Genomic DNA, 20,062 nt, shown 5'->3' with positions numbered 1-20,062 from the left:
AAGATAAGAAGACAGGGTTAGAACTTACAGCCATTCTGTAGACCAGTGTTTCTCAACCTTGGCTGCTTTAAGCTGTGTGGATTTCAACTCCCAGAATTCCCCAGCCAGCATGGCTGGCTGGGGAATTCTGGGAGTTGAAGTCCACACAGCTTAAAGCTGTTGAAGTCCACACAGCTTAAAGCAGCCAAGGTTGAGAAACACTGCTGTAGACAGTCTACCTCTTCAAAATAGTATTAATTATTCTATTGTATCATGATTGTTCTGGACCAGCAGCCAGCCTTTCATACAGTGGATGTATGATATAACGTGAGAGCCCCATTTTCTTCCCTCTAATTCCAATATCCTGTTCTACAACTCCTTCAAGAACTCCCCCTTGAGACATTTCAATCAAGGAGTTAAAAATCAATTGCATTCCATCTCAAGGAGGTTATGGGTTATCATTTTATCTCCTGGAATTAGCTAATCATGCATTTGTAATGTGTGCTTTAACTAGCTGCTGGATAATTCATTCTGCATTGCTAGTGTCTGGGTATTTCTTTTTTCACTCCAGTGGCAGAATTCACATGTTCACACACAAGTTCACAACAACTTCTCAGCACTGTATTTGCCATTTACTCTCCTGAATAAACAAAATGAGTAAAATGAGAATATAGGTGTTTACTAAGGAATGATTGCCAAAAAGAAAGTGACCAAACGCAGCAGCTCACACATCTGCATCATTGTTCTAATATGATTATTTTTTATTTCTAGTGCTATTATCAGCTTTGGGTTGTTTAGAGAGAGAAAATAATCTATATTATTTTAGAAGTAATTTTTATTCCTTTTATATTGCAGAAATTTTATATTCTAGAAATAATTTTTCATTTAAACATCATCCTCGTTTCTCCCTTTAAAAAGCTAGAGCTAAAAATCTGAGAATTTCACCCAATAGATGGTGTGCCATAAGGTGGCAGCTTGTTAGAATGATGGGAAATGGATTCCATTTACTAAGAGAAAATTAAATGTTGAACATGAATACTGAAGGAAAACCCAAAAGTAAAAAATAGATTGATCTCCCCCAATCCCCCAAACCCTACTCTCTCTCACTCTCTCTTACATTTTGGTTTCCTTATTGAAGCAGCTCAGCTAAAGTTGGAAATCTCTTCTTACCAAAGCAAGTGAGCCAAAACCAGCCCACTGTTGAACTACTGTGCCCATAAATCCTTCCTAGTCAGATGCTTTTTTTCCTGCTGAGCTCCCAATGAATGGCAGAAACATTCAACAACCACTCCTGAGACTTTTTTTTTTAAAGAAGGCTTCTTGTATATCATGATTTGAACAGATTCTAGCCATACAGATTGCAGCTGTAATTAACCATGTGCTGTAATATCAATTTTCAATAAAAGAAATGAAAAGTGCTGCTGCACAAGTTTGTTTTATTACCCTTTTTTTAAATAAGGAAAATACCTCAGCTTTCAGTTGACCCATATACCTTTATTTCCTCTATCTCATATGTAAAAATGTGTTGGAACAGGCTTTGGCATTTTCAGCCCTACTGATTTGCAATGGCAGAAACAAATATATCTTTGAGTAAGAAGCAGAGGAAATCTTACTTAAAAGTTCATTGGGAGAGCACTTACAACTCCTCCTGAGAAGAGATGATGAGCCTCATTATATGTTTCTACTTAGAGAAGAAGCATTGGTACTACATTGGCATTTTTAGAGCAAATATACGTAGAAAGAAGCATCACATTTTCACAACACGTATGTTTAATGAGTATAGCTATTGTGGTAGGACTCTGAGGCAGAATTTTTAAGTAAGTGTAGTAATAGACTGCCATCTATACAATATCACCCCTATATTGCCATTAAATCAGGCGTACACCTCTGCTAAAACCATTAGGTCTAGATTCTAAAACATCCAGACTATCCTATGTTGAATATGAATATATTTACATATATATTTCAGGACTTTTGTGCACTTGCTGCAAGAAAAGCTGGTATGATATCACTGCTTTCTATAACAATTTTAATTTGAATTGACAGCTCAATCTCAAAGAGATGGGAAATAGATTTTTTTAAATAACCAAAGCAGATGTCTCTTGCCTAAAGTCCACTTTCTACCATGAATCTGTGGTATGTCAAGAATGTTGGCTGAATGGAAAATGCAGACTATGTCCATCGAGATGTGTGATGAAGATATACTTTTTTCATCGGAAGTATAATAAAGCAGAAAAATCTAAGTTTTGCAAAACAAAGATGAAGCAGTATCAAGTGAATATCATATTTATTTTAAGTCAGCAGCACACTCTACTGGTTGTTGTATATTTTGTTGTTAACGTTCAAGAGAACACTGTGCTGCTTTGAATATAGATCACTATTATCCTCCACTGGAATGAGAATAGTATTCTTTGTGTTTTCTCCTTATATTTCTGCAAAGTCTACATTTTGCTCATACTGGTGATCTATTTAAAAGCAACTTTATTCAAGGGTATATACTGAGTTAGAAACCTGCACTTGAAAAATAACAGATAATGGTTATATGAACAATTCTTATGCAAAGCCACTGAAAGTAGGAGCTCTCTTCTGCCATGCCTGTTGTACATGCTAGTTTTTGCACTGTTTAATGTCAAAAGAAATGTATTAGTCATCTTGGAATCTTCACTTGGCCAGCAAGTTCTTATAATGGACTTACGCCTGAACAAACCCCCTAATTCCACAAGAAACAAGACAGAATCATGAATTGGCAGGCAAGTCGACTGTCTCTATCTCATGGCCAAATCTGAACCAGAACAGAGTAGGTTGAGCAGAAACATTAGTACCACTGTTCAAACAGCCCAGGCACCTTTGAGAAAGCCTAGGTGAAAGAAAAAGATATGCTATCTCCCTTTCGTACTTACTAACTTAACTGGATGGTCTGAGCAGCATTATATACAAGTCTATAACATTTACCCCAATGATTTGCCCAACTTTTCTTTTCTGCTTATGGTTGATCCATTTACGCTCTTTATTTTTAAGATAGAAGGAAAAGGGAAACTGAATCGTTGGTCACAAGTAGCGGCACTCTTATTCTTGCCATTGAAAAGCTTCCCACCATCGGGTGAATGACGGCAAACTAAATTCCAATTTATTCTTACAGGAATTTCAAATGACTTTTTTCGTCAAGGGCAGAGAAAGGAGAAGGGTAACAGAATCATAAAGTTGCATAAGCTAACTCTACTCATCCAATTACTCAGTAACATCACTCCTCCCACTCAGTACACATAAAGATAGCCTCTATATGCATATGAACGTAAGGTTCCCCCATGCAAGGTTTATCAGCTTATTCCCCCCGGGAAGGAATTTTATATAGATATTGACAGACAGAAAAGGAAAAATAGCTAAATACAATTATACCAACACCATTCACTGCTATAGTTTCCTATCTTGGTAAACTACCCGTTTCCATAATTTCTAAGCACCACTTCACACAGTGAATTTGGTTCTTTATTGATATTCATTCATAAAGATCATTTTCACATAGGTGAAATATAGAAAGGGTAGAATCTCTTGGTGTAATCCAGCTTCTTCCCACAATGCACAAGGAACACAACAGTATCTGCAGCAAACCACAATGATGACACACCTGTAGTAACATCATCATACAAATGCCATTATTCTATGCTTTTGTCCCAACATCTGACCCAAGTATGTAAATTGTTAAGCACCTGTAGTCATCGTGCATTTAATGATTATCAGTAAACAGAATACAGGCCATTTCATACAGTGAGTTGACTCTCTTAGTTTCTTTGATTATGGAGAATATTCAGATGGAAACAACACTAGACATGTTTATCACTATAAATGTACTTAGCATGTTTTTCTCCTTCTTCTGCAGCCACAGGCAACAAATCCCACATTCTCAGTCTACAGAAGTTATAATAAGTACCTTGTGATACTCTAATGTTGCTCTTTTCCTCTTTATTTTTGCCCTGGAAGAGGCAGTTTCAACCAGTCATTTACACAAAAAGCTATAACTGGCAGTTTATATGAAGGGAAATAAATTCCTTACCGCTTAGGATTTGAAAATAACATTAAACTATGCACATCTTTTTTCCATTCTATATCAGAAACGTTAAGTTTAAAAAAATATATGACAGAGAATTGTACTAACTGCACAGTGAATATACTGTCATTCACCTAGTTGAATGGGGTACTCTATCCTTTTATCTGAAAAAACAGAAACACACAAAGCAACAATGAATTCCAGAACAAGCACATTCATCTTTAAACATTCTGAACAGCAGAAAAGCAAAATGAGACTCTTTTAGTCATCCATTTTTTACTTTAGAAAAGTCTGTATTTAATGGTTGAAATGGACTTCTCCATTATGGAACAAGAATTGCTTCAGAGTGTCTAAGGCTGCTGTTACATTATTGAGAAAAAACATTTTGGGAAAAAATAACCTGTGGAATAAAATAAACACAACGCAATGCACAAAACCAAAACTAAGATGGCCATCAGAGTTGAGGCCCTCATACAAAAGCTCACATTTTGCTTACCTATCATAGAAGACCAAATTCAGATTTTGATATTTGAAGACCTGGACATCAGTGGCTCAAGGCACATTTACAGGAGAGTGGTCAAAAAAATCAAGAAGGCAGTCACAACCACACAAAGACCTACTCCTTTTTTATGTGTGTGCATCAAATGCAGTTTTAAAGGATAGGCTTTGATCATACAATCACCACCTTGACTTTTTTGACCCCCACTGTAGATGTTCCTGCTGCAGAAGGCCATGGATGGTAACAAGAAGGAGAATGGTGAAGGCCAGTTTTATTTATTATAAGTATGGCCATTCTAGGGACGTCTACTGCCTTTTAACTGCAGAAGCTGATCTGTATACCGATAAGGCAGCTGTAAAAAAAAAAAAAAAGTTCTAATGATAGGGTAGGCATCTGACAAGCTCGAACCCCAGTTTTACAAACCAAAGTTCCTGGTTTAACATACGATATCCCTGACATTCATATACATTTTACACAGGGCACAAACAATACAATCATCTCCCAATCTCCAGATCAAAAACAAACTTCAAGCTGCTTTTGTAACCCCAACTGGTGTTGGAGAATTTTTATACAATAGCATCATGAGCCAGTCTGAGAAATTAAAATAGGAGTTCCATCCCAGCATGTCCTCTGGCTCAGAGTGCCCCTACTTTAGGCACAACTGTTGATGATACCCACTATTTCTTTCCTAGTCTGAGAAGGTAGTCTTCCCTTCAGTCAAACTCTGAGGATAAATAGTCACATGCTGTTTGAAAATTAAAGTCAATATCTAATAGAGTATGTCCTCTAGATCTTTTACAACAACAGCTGAGGGCTACAACCACCACCACCTTCATGGGAAAAATACACTAGCTAGGATGTCCTGCAATATGCTGTCCAAGGTCCTAACTTCTTGCCTGTTGTAACCTGGATCTACTTGGGAGATCTTTTCACTCGACACAAAACTACCAATAACAGCATATGTTGCTCTAATTACTGATATTGATTTCTACCACGTGGGAGTTCAGAGACTTAAGGAGCCCATCAGAAGGCACTCTGATTCTAGATGATTCCTACTGCACAGTTGCACTTACCCCACAGCAGGTTGGGATGATGTCACACTTATGAGATTTTTGCTTATATTACTTTGAGATTTATGAATCAGTGACAGATGAGTAGTAATAGGTAGGATGAATTGGAATCAATTAAGTCAATCACCCAATAAGTTATAAATTGTATTTAACAGCATTTAACCTGGTATCTTCCAAATGTGTTTTACTGCAAATCCTATCATCCCATATCAGTAATATAGTGACATGGGAGTGGCGGGTCAGGTTAGTCCAATATAACTGAAGACGATACTGTTGGAAAAGGCCTATAGAATGAGAACAAATCTGTATTTGTGTTTCTTATTATAGATCAGGTCAGCCCATAGTAAGGTCACCCCATGATCTTATCAGATGCTACATTCTGGCTGTAAAGGACATGCTATAATTTACATTGTCTTTGTGAGTCTTAAGGAACATCTCTGAAGATATATAACCTGAAACCTTGCTGAAACCAGGGCTCATTTGCATTTGGGGGAGCAGTTCACTGTAGTTGCACATGGCAATAAAAGATACTTTGTTGCATCTCTCTCCAATCGCTTTGATTCCTAATTTGAGTGGGCATTTTCCCACAGTAGGAGATTGCATGCTTTCTAGATAACAAATTTTCTGACAGATGGCTATGCCAACGTCAGTATAGTTTCTTATTGGTTTTAAGGATATGGCTTTAAGAAAAATAACCACAGTTTCACCAATGTAAACAACAGGTAAGTCAGACACTATAACCTACTGCTTAATACTGTCAACTTATAATAAGTACCTATTATTGTTGGTTTCCTTGATGAAAGAAAATAACGGCCCTACATAAATCTTGAACACGTGGTTCACTTTTCCAGCTGCCTTGTTGCTGTGGAACATCATACTAACAAGAAGTGATGCTAACAAGAAGCTAAAACCAGTGCAGCAAATGGAGCATTTAAATATATATAAACATATAGACATTTGGTATATAAATAGAAATTGGCTATTTCAAGGAAATGAAGACATCCCAGGAAAAGCATGCTTCAGCTTCATATTGCCATATTTTCCTACTCAGGAACCACTTTAATCCTGTTTAACTCAAAAATGTCAAAACAAAAAATAAAAACCTTCCTCTGCTGAACTCCTTGTTTTCGTAATACCCCTCCTGTTTAACATCTACATTAAGCTACTGTGTGAGGTCATCTGTTGACATGGGGTCAGATATCATCAGTATGATACTCAGCTGAATATCTCAACCTCTGGTCCAACAAGTGATGCTGTTGAGGACCTGTCCCAGGGCCTGGAGGCTGTTCAGATCTGGAGGGGTCCAGTCTTGACATGACCAGCTGGTAATGGGTGCATGGTTGGTTCTTTCATAGCAGAGATTATCCAACATTGAGGGAAACACAATCCCCTTCAGAACCAAAGAGCAGCTAGCAGCTATTCTTAGGAAGGCCTTTGCACAGATTCATCTGGTGCATCAACTGTGCCCTTTCCTGGACCAGGAGCCTTCTCAAAGTCAAGCATGCCTTGGTCACCTTAAGGGTAGATTATTACAAAGCACTGTACATGGGGCTGCCCTGGAAAACCACTTGGACACTACCACTGATCCAGAACACAGTGAGGTAAGCAGTTCTGTGCACATCTTAGTATGCCCATATAACATCTCTGCCAAGTGAGCTGCACTGGTTAACAGTGACCTCCTGAATTCAATTCAAGGTGCTGATTATCACCTATAAAGTCCTTCATATCATAGGACCTGACTATCTGAGATGTTGCCCCTCTTCCTTCACTACTGCTTGCTTTGTAATATCCAACAGAGTGAGCGTGCTTCCTGTCCCATCCATTAAGAAGTGTCATCTGCTCAGACCTAGGAAGCATGACTTCTCTGTTGCTATGCCTACCATTTGAAATAGCAACTTCCTGGGATATCAAACTATCCCAGCCCTGCAAACCTTTAAACAATCTCTGAAAACCTGTTTTTTCCACCAACCTCTGGATGCACCCATCTAGTTTGCAGCATCTGTTTCAATTAGGGTATGGCTGTTCCTCCTGCTATGTTTACTGTTAGGGTAACTTTTTGTTTTGTTTTTAGGTATTGTACCTGTTCTTCATCTACATCACCCAGAATCAGTGCTGACTTATAATTTACAATCTAAATTATAAATATAAACAAGACACATCTAACAATACCTGAAATAAGGGCTATGACAAGTCACAGAATAATTCGGTTTTTTTTCCAATATGCAAACATATTAAATATGTTAATTTGTCCATATTTAGAATGAGATTCACTTAATTGCACTGCTTTGCAGAAAAAAATACTTTGATTATGTGCAATCAAGTCATTGTCAACTCTTAGCAATCAGATGGATGGATGGATGGACGGACAGATACAGATTTTCTCCATGGCTGATAAACACTGCATTGCTTTAAACAATTCTTACCAAGAGGAAAAATCTTTCAATGAAATTTTCATGGCAGACGTTCTTGCTCTTACTTATTTACAAGATGGTCAATGGATGCATGTGAATATCCAATCTTTCATTATACAATTCTCTCTCTAGCGATCTTCCCATGTTTCGATTAAATACCAAGGAAGACATCTTAAGGAAACTTCTCATCTCTGTGCAAATGTCTTTCTTGCATATATATCATAGATTCAGAACTAGGAAACATTGAATCCAAGTGTCTCTCCTTTGGAAAAGAAACAGTACTGGAAATAAAGGCTTGAGTTTGCAGGAGCCTTCCACTCCACTTATCCCATTCATGTCTGTGGAACATGATCTTGAAATGGGAAAAGCTAGTTTTGCCTATTTTCCTTTGCCCTGGTAGCTTCCAAAACTGTCCCAGAAAACCTTTCAATCCTCTGGAAAAGATTTTCAGGATACAGAAGAACCTGCAGAGGCTGAGGGAATTGACAAAAATCATCTTCTTCCCCTTCTGTGAGGATTAAGTTCTCACATGGTCAAAGGTAAACAACCTGATATCATATTTTAGCTGTTACCCAAATAAAGAACTTTCTGTTCAACATTGGGGCCAAGCAACCCATTATAGAGAGAGGGAAAAAGAGAAAGAGGCACAAAAGAACTTGAATATTTATTCTATAAACAAGTTTTGCATATGCTGGGATTCTTTCATTATGGCTTTTTAACTTTCCTTCAATAAAATCTTCTTGGATTCTTGTGAAAGTAGTTGGTTGCAGTCCTGCCTACTGGTTAAAACCTGACATCTTCCTTTTATAGGAAAGGTCCATGATTGGAATGTTGCTTAAAGTTTCGTCCCATTATTTAGAGAAAGAACAATCTATGTCCCAAGAGTGCAAGCAGTCCTCCAGAGCTTAGATATGGCCCACATAGTTCAAATCTACCCTAAACCATGGAGGCTCACTCTCTCTCAGCATCTGCAACTTCCCTATCTTCTCAAATTTCAGTTAAGTCCCAAAGGAAGATCTCAAAAGAAAATTACCTCCATCAGCTTTTTTCAGATTGGCTAGTGTGGAGAGAGGCCTGAGAGAGATAGAAAGATGTCTAACAGAAAATAACAATACAGTACAGCAGTCATACCTTTCAGTATCTCCAACAATAAAACAAGTTTAATAACACTCTCAAGATAAGTTTAAATAAAATTCTCAATCACCCTGACAATAAGATTAAAAAAAAAAAAAACAGAAGCCCATTTTGCAGGGGAAGACAACTTTTGAAAAATTTCAGGACAGATTTTGGAACAGTATTGAAACTTCAAACATTGTGTTCTAGGATTCAGTCTGTATTAGAACTGAAGAAACAATTCACAATGCATGCAAAACCTGCTGGCCTAACACATGGTTGGCATATGAAAAGGGAAAACTTCCAATATTTAGCAGTATAACTTAAAACGGAGTCTAAGAGAATTTTGATTTTCCTAGTGAACAAATACAGCAGAGCAGAAACCTTCCATACAGGCAATCTGGCTCTAAAACCTCAGAGGCTTTTTCCAAATAAATACAAACGCCAAGACTCTTAGCAGGTGGCCAGGTTCTGATATTCAAATCATTAACATTTTACATGTGGCGTTTTCATTAGTGGGGGAAAAGGAGGTTACTGCATGATGGACAATCTGTATATATTTGCAGATGTGGTGTATATGGAAGTCAAACTTCGCAAAGGAGTATAATTTGAAGCAATCTGCTTGCTCGAGAATAGCTGAAGGCAAAGTCCAATCAAAGTACTGTCAGTGCTCTGCCCAGCGAATAAATGAGTTGCTTTGACAGGAAATTCCAATGGCAATTTTAATTCCGATCAGGCTTCAGGAAGTGGAAAGAATAAAAACACATCAATTATAGTGACAGGAAGTTTTACATCACATGGCAAGCAGCTGCTGCCAAAGAGACCCATCTGCCAGATTTGTTAAGTAAAAGAGATTTTTTGGTGTGACCAAAACTTTTACACCCAGATCCAATAGGATGACATAAATCCCCAACTGTGAAGTTATCTCAGAGTAAGGAGAATGGAATGAATACAGGGAAACAAATGAAACTACAGTTCAATTTGTTATACAGGCCAAATTTGCAATATCAAAAATACACTGCTCCTCATAGGACACCTAAGCCAACTTAGTGAGATGGGAGGCTGCTTTTTTGATCTGGAGTTCTTTGATCAACATTTAACATTATGTCCAGGAAACACAGATGGAACTTTCTCACCACTGCTCTACAAAGAATTATACATGTTGATTCCCTTTCTGCTCGAGATATTGAATATTGGTCTTAGCAAAATCTGGTTTATTTTTCTTGTTGCTAAACCTCATCCATCAGCTGGTTAAGCCTGTTGAACATTTCTGCTCTTGGGGTTTGAGGGAAAAGGAATTCAGATTAAGAGAAGTTGCTTTTTTTTTTTTTGTCTGAAAGCAGTGTATAATTTCTTCAATAAGCCAAATTAACCGCCAACTAATATAACTAACTCAAACCTCAAACAATGACTTTAAAATCACAACAGCTTTAAAGTGTATCAGATTTTAAGGTTTGTTGATTGGCATCACATCTTTCCATTGCTGGGGACTCAGGAAGCAGAGCCACATCACACAAATGGACAGGGATATGTCACAGAAGTGGATGAAGCTATCATTTTCCATTTCCTCTCCCACACACTTTCTTTTTTGAGCAATAACATTTTAATATTTTTATTTCAAGGGTTAAAATATTAAAACAATCTTTAAAATGCCATCTCTGTGTAGCATTTTGCTCTGAGGAGTTTATACAGGGCACAGTAATCAGGTTTGGGGCCACAAGCACATGTAACAACCCCCCCCCCCCAATAGCCTCGATAAAATTCAACAGTTTTGGAGTGTTAATGTCAGACTGGGACTCAGTAAACAAAGATTCAAGTAACTTTCTGACTGTGGAGCTCAGTAGATTATTTTATTTTATATATTTATTTGAATTTATTATCCAAAAAACACTGGGCAGATGTAAAACACACTACGAAGAAAAAAAGCAGCTGTAAGGAAACTGAAACATCTGAAACACACTGGGAATAAAACATTTAGAAATAACATAGGGATGATGCAGCGCTCTGGATTCCAAGGCAAAAAGGTGGTTTGGATCTTGTGTGAGCATTCACACAGCGCTCTCTACAAGTCATTCAGGAAAATACATTTTTTTCAGGACTCATGCTGCAGCTGCACAATCCCAGGAAAAGATGCAGTTGCTTTAAAGAGTTGCCAACCAGTGCTACATAAACACCTACACACGTGCCAAAGCACTTTTTTGCCTTGGAATCCAATGTTTTATTCATGAAAGCTATTTATGATGCCAAGGAACTAGGCACCTTTTAAAAAACACACACACAGAATAAAGTATTTTTAATATTTTAATAAAATCTAGTAAGGACCGCAACAAGTATTCCAATACATTAATGCATTTTTTTCTTAACAAAAGAATTATGTCAACTTGGGGCTATGTAGAACTTGTTGAAAAAAGAACTGTAGAAGAAAGCACCAGTAAACATCAGTGTCCTTAAGCCTCAGTAAGTGCCATCATCTAATGCCCAGATTCTTCTGCTTTCCAAACAAGGTCTCTAACTTGAATCCAAAAGGATAGCCACATTCTGACTGATCTTTCAACCATGTTACTTTTTATAAAAGCAACTAGTAGTTCATTTTCATCATCCACATAATTTTTCTGCACTCTATATGTCTAGTTCAGTGTAGCTCTCTGTCCTACTTTCCATACCAATATCCAGAGTTGATAACTGCTTTTCTAATTTGTATCAGAAAGTAGGTAAATTAAAATATTTTGACAGTCCCAGAAAGCAGTCAGAGCTTGCTACAAATTCAGCTATAGACTGGACTTTTCTACTCTGAAATATTTCCTGAATGAGCTTCTTTATGTAACATATAGGTTTCCTACATCTTGGAAATCAGAGATTTGAGAGATCAACTCACAACATACAGTCTCATGAGCATTATTCTAGAAATGCACAATTATCACATTTCTTGAGCTGCTTTGCATTTTCAGTAAAGAGTTCCTCGCCTCTAAAGAGATGGGTACTGCAGATTTAACTGGAGTAGCAGTACAGAAGAACAGTGGCTTCCTGGATCTTTTCCTGCTCAAAATCCAGTCATCAACTGTCTGTTGCTTATTTAAAGGGGAAAAGATAGGGAGCAAAATCAACCCTCTTTTTCAGTTTCTGAAACTGGGGAAAATTGTGATGAAACATACTCAGTCCTGATAGCTCTACTATGACACAAACTAAGATTTTAAGAACAAAATTTAAAAGATGAATGAGGGTCAGCACAAATTATATAACTATTTTTTCATCTAGCCACCTGCCTACTATAAAACTAAATACAGAGAGATATCTATTGAGTACTATAAATCCTTGAAAAATAGAATCATACAGCTATTTTCACTATTTAACATGGAGGAATATTCTATAGTGATGAAAACACCATCAAAACAATCATAATGGTAACAGCTGCTCAACAGATTCAGTTTTCAGCTTCACAGACACAGCTGGAAATTGGTGGGAAAATAGGGGGACAGAAGTGGGGAGGAGACTGGAAATCCCACTGGCAATTCAAAGCCTTGATAGCTACTGCCATTCAGCCAAATAGTCTTGCTAATACAGTTCCATAAAATCTTGTTTCAAACAAAGAATGTAGCTGTACATTGTAGCCCAACTTGAACTACTTTTCACATCTTCATAAAGAAAAACTACACTTTCAACTTTCACCTCCTTTGCCATATATATTTCACTAGCTAATAAAACTCAGTGTAAATTAGACTCGATCGCACATTTCAGCTTTGTTCAGTTCTCTTCATGAATTAGACAGTTGGTGCCACCCCTTAAGAATGAAAAGAACACTACTATTGTGTTTCTTTTTCTTCTGGCTTCATTTTTCTCCCTCAGCTGTTTCTATCTAAGCAGACATACCACAATATTACCCAAAGAGTTTCTGAGGTCTTTCACTTGCAGGATATTCCAATATAGGTTTTTACATATACTTAAGTCTCATTAAGTATAATGGAATTTACTTTCAAATATGTCTTCATTAGATGGCTGGCTAGAAACTTGCCAAACTTTCAATTCTGTGGGACCCATAATAATATAAAATGTAGTATTTCCAGGTTATTTATAATTAGCTGATAGAAATACAACATCTAAGAAACGTTTTAAAAATCTTTTATATTTCACTATTTACTTTCCAGGAGGCAGCAAGCAGAACTGAACCTGATTTCTTTTTCATCCTCCAGTTTGCCAACACTGAAAACATGTTCACATACATATATTTAGCCAAATACTTTATTAATTATTCTTTTTATAAGATAATGGTAGTTTTACCAGGTGTTTTGAAGACCTCCAGGTTCTTTCAATCCTATAATATCTAAATTATGATTATACTATTCTGCAACTAAATAAACAAGGCTAGCTGATAAAAATTAGGCCAAATTCATGTTCTCTGGTAAAAACTCTCACAATACCGCTCTGGAATTTGTTCACAGATTCCATCCCACTAACTATTTTGGAAACATAGAACTGTCAAATCCAGTAGAAGCAGATTCCATAATCATCTCTAAAATGCTATTTGATCTTGGAAGCTGAAAGATGAGTCATAGATGATTGCTCCATTTGCCCTCAAAAATAGCTGCTGTTGATAATATATTTAACACACTGATTTATACTCCACATTAAAAAAAAAGAAAATATTACTGCTATAATCAATCAATACTGCTATAATAAGCATGAAAAACAACCTGAAGCTACTGGGAAGGAAGTTGAAACATATCTCATGTAAAACACATCATTATGCATTAATGAAATTCTCTTTCATTCAAAACAGGCAAAAAGCTGAGTTTCACTCCAGGAACTACACAAAGTTTTAATTAAATTCATGAAAAATGCTCTGTCTTTTGGCAGACAGAACCATGCAATAACATCCAAGGTCCAATCCATTTTGTCAAAACTAATAGCAATGTAAATGGCTAAGACTATATGGAGACACTTAGGGAAGTTCAAGAATTGCTGTATCATGTTTATGGCATTAAATTATTGCAAAATACAGTATAGCCAGTCTCCTCCCAGTTCCTTATTTAGCAGATTGATAAAAGGAATTACTATGACAATTTTTCAGCTGACATAACTGACCAGGATACAGAAGACTATTTTTTTTTCCTATTAAGCAGAAACATATAATTAACTTTAATTACTTAGGATCTGTACTATAAGGCAAAGAGGCATTGAGAATGTATCTTTCACATTATGCATTTCCTTACAAAGGTGGTACCTTTCAGGTGTCAGTTTGATTAGGACTGCGGATTTATTTTAAAGTATTTAATGACTAATTAAAAATAAATAGATATCCATAATCAAATGAAAAACCTTAAATAAAGCTTGTATCTTTGGGAACAACCCTTTATGTATGGGTGAGGAGTAAATGAGGTTTCTGAAAGCTGTATCAACATTTTCTAGGAACATGAGACAGTCATAGGTTCTTAGACTGTATATGTCTGATTGAGTAAAATGATGATCCATTTTGTGAAAACAGCAAACAATGAGAGGAAAACTTCACTGATAAAAATATCCAAGACTTAACATAAATCCACAAAACTCTAAAATTACACAACTGCATGTAACTATGTGACTTAATGAGGAGAAAAAGTGACTGAGGCATACCATTATTAATAACTATCTAGATCCACACCAGAGGATGATCATTAAAAGTGGTGTACTTCTAAAAAGCAGTTTACAGTCTGATTCTACATGTGTTCATTCAGAAGTAAATTCTACTGAGTTCACAATGGCTTCCTGCCAAGTGAATGTGCATAAGATTATAGGTTTAGACATGTAAGGTCAGCCACATGTGGGTGATTTCACAAGGAAATTTTAACCACAGACGAATAAGACAGGAGAATCCATCATTCAGTGCACTTTTATCTGTCAAAAATGATTGTGTAAATGACATATACAACGTAATAGGCTACTACTGGAATAATCAAATTAAAATGCATTAGATAAACCCATATTTAGACCATGGATATAGCATTGTATTGGTTTTCTTTTTCATCCTATGTTTTCATGATACTAAATTAATGTTATCAGTCTTATAAAATACTATTGAAAGGATGTTTAGCTTAAATATTGTTTATGTTCTTGTTAAAAATGAATTGGCAAAACCTTTAATTTTAAAATAGGTATCTAATGTTTCATTCATATGATTATGTGTGTGAAAGGGATTCTCTGCTTTTACTCCAGACAGTACCAGATCCAGCATTTCTGTCAATGAACTAATGTAATGAAACTATAAGTCACTAGAACTTAGCAGCCCCAGAACTTAGCAGCCCCACGCACACTGTTCCCCAAACTGTGTGTGCCCTTCTTGCAATGCTTCAGAAGGCTTCAAAAGCCTTCTGAAGCATGAGAAGGCCGTGCGCCATTTGGAGAAGCATGCAGCCTGTGGAAGAAGGCCTGGCACAGCCTGGCTCGCATAGGACCAGGCCAGGCGTGCTTTGTCAGCAGCAGGAAAAAGAAGATGGCAAAGGTCAGCTGGGGGTGGCAGGGCAAGGCCTGCGGAATGCAAGGTGGCGGGGGCAGCTGGGGCTTTGCGCTGGGGTGGCTGGCCGTGGCACGGGGCTTAAGAGGCACTCGTTGGTGGCACCAGCAGTGCTGGGGCTGAAATAGAGGCCTGGGAGTGGCAGTGGCTGGCTGAGACTACTGAAGGCCCTGGGTCTCTACTTCAACCCCAGCACTGCTGGGCCAAGTGCCACTGTGCAGGGCGGCCAAAAGGGCAGAGATGGGGGGAGGTAGGCAGGTGGGGGAGTTCAAGAGACAGCAGAGGAGGCAGTCCCTTACCTTAGTGAGGCTTGGGGCTAGAAGGGACCAAGCTGGGAATGGTTTGGATCAGGGTGGGTCCTTGCCTAACAACCAGTGGGATTCAGTTAACAACGGCAATGGGGACTGCTGGGATTGCTGTTGCTAAGCAATGCACTCACATGACAACACGCTTTACGACTGCATCACTTACCAATGGAAATTCCAGTCCCAATTACCATTGTTAACCAAGAACTATCTATAGTTCTGCAACATCTAGAGGTTAATATGTTGTCCACTGCTAGTTGTAGGTATAGTTGTAGATATATACTCCATCTCTCATACCTTTAGAATCCAAAGTCATCCAATTAATTTGATTTGTGCAGGACAAATAAAAGAAAGCATTTCTTCATATGTGCACACATAAACTGTGTAATTAATTATCACAATATGCAATGATGGCTACAAATTTGAATAGCTTTAAAAAGGGATTCAACAGATTAAACTGAGAGCCAGTTTGGTCTAGTGGTTAAAGCACCAGGCTAGAAACCAGGAGACTGTGAGTTCTAGTCCCTGCTAAACTAGACTGGCCTTTGGCCTCATCCAGACAGCTTTTCTATTTATAAGCAGCCCCTGTAAGTGTGTAAGCTGTCTTTCCACAAAGACCTAGGATCACAATCAGTATTTTAATTCTGATATAATCTGGGCTTGTTTATCCCCCTTTTCTATTATTCTGTCAATTTTAAGGGCAGCTTATACTAGTAGGGGAAAGAAAAATATTCAAACAAAGGTAGAACAGTAAAATTTACATTACAAATCACATTATAAAACCATACCAAAAATGGCAGACTAAACATTCTTCTTGAATCAGCATTCTGATATAAAAATCTTTTTTCTGTTTTCACAAGTTCAGCAAATCTGCTTGCAGGTATTACATATCTGTGTGGCATGTTGCGAAACACCTGCATTATCACATTTAGGTCTGTGGAAGAAAATTTTTTGAGAAGTGAACTTTGAAGAGTTAGATGTGTTGAGCTGCAGGATTTTCTCACTTAATGCTTTTCCTTTCCTTCTTTTCCTTTATTTTTATCAACTGGGGTTATATTTACATACAGAAGTCATCTCCAACTGCACAACACAGTGCTGCTTTCAAATGTCAGGACAGGAGGATGAGAGAAAAGGCATAGAGCCAATGACTTGCAGCCAGCTAGAAGACTCTGAGGTCAAAACCATTAGCTCTCATTTGGGGCTAGTTGTCACCAGGCATGCCAGGAGCTCATTTGTTTTAATGCATTGAACTGGGAAGCCTTGCTTAATATTTAGATTGATGAACAAACTATGAGGAAGCTGAATCAAGTCCCCTAAAGACGCAATGACAGAGTTCTGTAGGAATAAGGAGGACAGAACACAGTTCTCTGTTAGAAAACAAAGTAGGACTTACCAAGGCGTAAATACTAGATGAAAGCTCTTGGAACTTACTCTTTTTGTCTGACAGCTTCAGGTAATGTAAAAGGGGGCCTTTCCTAACTTTCTCCCCATAACAAATTTGTGAGTTAGGCTGAACTTAAAGAGAATGAATGGCTCAAAGGCACCCAATGAGCACTGTGGTCAAGCAAGAACATGAACCCGAGTCTCCTAGGTCCAACATTTTATTTATTTATTTATTTATTTATTTATTTATTCATTCATTCATTCATTCATTCATTCATTCATTCATTCATTCATTCATTTGATTTATGTAGCCTTCCATCACAAACAAGTGACTATGGGTGGCATACATTAGACTGTGCCACATTACAGAACCTTAAACCAAAAATCCTATTATACAGAGAATTCCCTTGGAGTGTCTTGAGCAAATGGAAATCTCAGAATTGTTTTTCACAAAGAACAAAGGCAATCATTCTTTGCTGTATTTACAAAATTCAGTTGGCCAAGGAATTCTGTTCCTTGCTGCTTATCATCTAGGCAAGAGTGTGGTTGATTCTGTTCCTACTGAACCACTAGAGCTGAGAACTGGCCCTGTTTCCCTCTGCAGTCCTTCAAAAGGCCTTCCCCTGCTTTGTTGCTAACTAACAAAAGTTAGAGGGGGTTCCTCTTTGTCTTGAACACAAGAGAATAGTTAATGGTTATTACTGAGGTATCCAAGATGCTGCCTGCAATTACCAACACACCTGCAGGCCCTTGATACCTCCTAGGCTTCCTGATCCATCTGTTCAGGACCAGCTTTGTGGTAAGACCGAGTAGGCACTGGCCTAGGGCATTTAAGGTTAGGGGGCGCCAATACCACCCCTCTTCCAAATCATTCCAAAAATGCAAATCTTTGCATTGGTGTGAAGTGGCACCATAAGTTAATGTTGCCTAGGGGCACATATACCCTTGGCACTGCATCTGTTTATATATTAATTAAATGGAAAACTAAACACTATAAAGGAAAATTCAACCTCCAGCATAATTTTTATTATGAAAAATGACTCTGGCACCCAACGGGCTCCAAAATTGTGAAAAACAAAATACTAAAAGCTCTATTGCTGAAGACAAACAAAAATTAAATCTAACATCTCCTTGGCTATAAATATTTTAATTTGTTTAACTCAAGAAATTATAGAACTTATGCAGCTCTCATATCCTCATCATGAAATGGATATTTCCACTATTTCGTTTGTAAGATTTACATACAAATTTGTTACACTGAACATACAGTATAAGCGAGCTACATTTGCCTATCAAACTAAGCCACAATTTTTAAAAAATAATTTCTTGGATAAGCCACAATGGTTCAGTTCGTTCATAATATTAAAATGTAAGTCATGGTTTACAAATCAGAAAAACTGTTTTCACACATCATTCTAACCCACAAAAGTCCCCAAACCTTGTTATGGCTTAATGGGATGTATGAAACCAGTCTGAACAAAACACATTCAACTTCAGTGTGTGTCTCAATTTAAGCATTTGACCAACTTAAATGTAACAACAGCAGCAGAAAGCACCATGGGCTGAAACAATTATCCAGTTTTAACAACTTTGCACTTTCAGCATCTGCAACTTGCTCCCTATTACTTTTCACTGAAGAATTACTTTTGTTCTGGGAACACAGAACAGAAAATCCATGCATAAGAAGAATAAATATGGTAAGAAGAAAGTTCTGGACTGCTCACCCATACGTTTTTTTAGCTCTTTCCACATAGATAAATCAGTCCTATGTTCATACTTGGTGTGGCCACCAATTTGCAAGCTATTTTTCCTTTATTTTTCCCCATGTCAATTTTAATTGAACCACTAGAGGGTACCCTTTGTAAATTTCTGAAGTATATAATAAAATTCCCTTTAAAAACCTCAATGTTTGAAAAAGAAGAATATGCTTTTGCCCTTGATAAAGAATATTTCTCTTAAAAAATAACTCAATTCTCACCTTTTTTAAAAATCCACAAGCAGTCTTGTAGACATTGTAGGAGGAGAGCTGGGTTAGTCTATAGAATCAATGCCTTTAAATAAAATTTGTTAGTTAGAAAAGTTGCTTCCAGACTTCTTCTGATTTTGAGCAGTCTTGTACAGTCAAATTTCATAGTGGAATTGTTAGCTACATTAAACAACAGCTTTATGTTGAATTCAGATTAGCATAGCTGGCTAATGACACATTCATTCCATCAATACCCACTTTTGAAGAAGAAACAATGTTTTTGAACATTTTGGAACCTCTGTCAGGCATCAAACGTAGGCAGTAAATATTTAGATCAACTTTCTTCAAGTTGGCATTTTCCTGATGAGCCCTGACACCTCCTGAAATGAAGCACCATTAAATCTAGAGACAATGACTGCTTTTTCATAATTTAAATGGATGACTGCCAAAGGGGTCATGGATATAATAGAAAAGAAATCTAGTGCACATAGGCAGATGTACCAAAAACTGAATTTATTTTAAAGGTTAAATCTCATTTGTTCTTCATCAAAAAGCAGCTGGTCAATAAAATCAGATTCACAAAGTGTGTTCAACCATCATAAAATATGAGCATCAAAACACTCCCCTAAAATTCGAAAAATCAGCAGAAGCAGCACATGTTAAAATCTCTACAGATAAAAGAGAATGTAGAGCAGAAGGAAAACCTACTGAATATAATGATAAAAGAATTTCTTCCACCAGAAAGTCTTTTGAAGTAACCAGACTGCATCCAAATGCCTATATTCTTAAAATGTCTGCATGAAAGTG

The 20,062-nt window shown here is 37.2% G+C and overlaps 1 protein-coding gene across 9 annotated transcripts in view; it reads right to left on the bottom strand.

The window, feature by feature from the left end:
• DYNC1I1 (dynein cytoplasmic 1 intermediate chain 1) overlaps positions 1–20,062 on the bottom strand; it is a 231,435-nt gene that overhangs the window by 140,482 nt on the left and 70,891 nt on the right. The window lies entirely within an intron of this gene.

The sequence above is a fragment of the Python bivittatus genome, unplaced genomic scaffold (assembly GCF_059951505.1).
Source record: "Python bivittatus isolate LINGU-HERP-01145 unplaced genomic scaffold, Pbiv_v1 ctg000610_np1212, whole genome shotgun sequence".
Taxonomy (NCBI): Eukaryota; Metazoa; Chordata; class Lepidosauria; order Squamata; family Pythonidae; genus Python; species Python bivittatus.
This window is presented reverse-complemented; position numbering and strand designations above follow the sequence as displayed.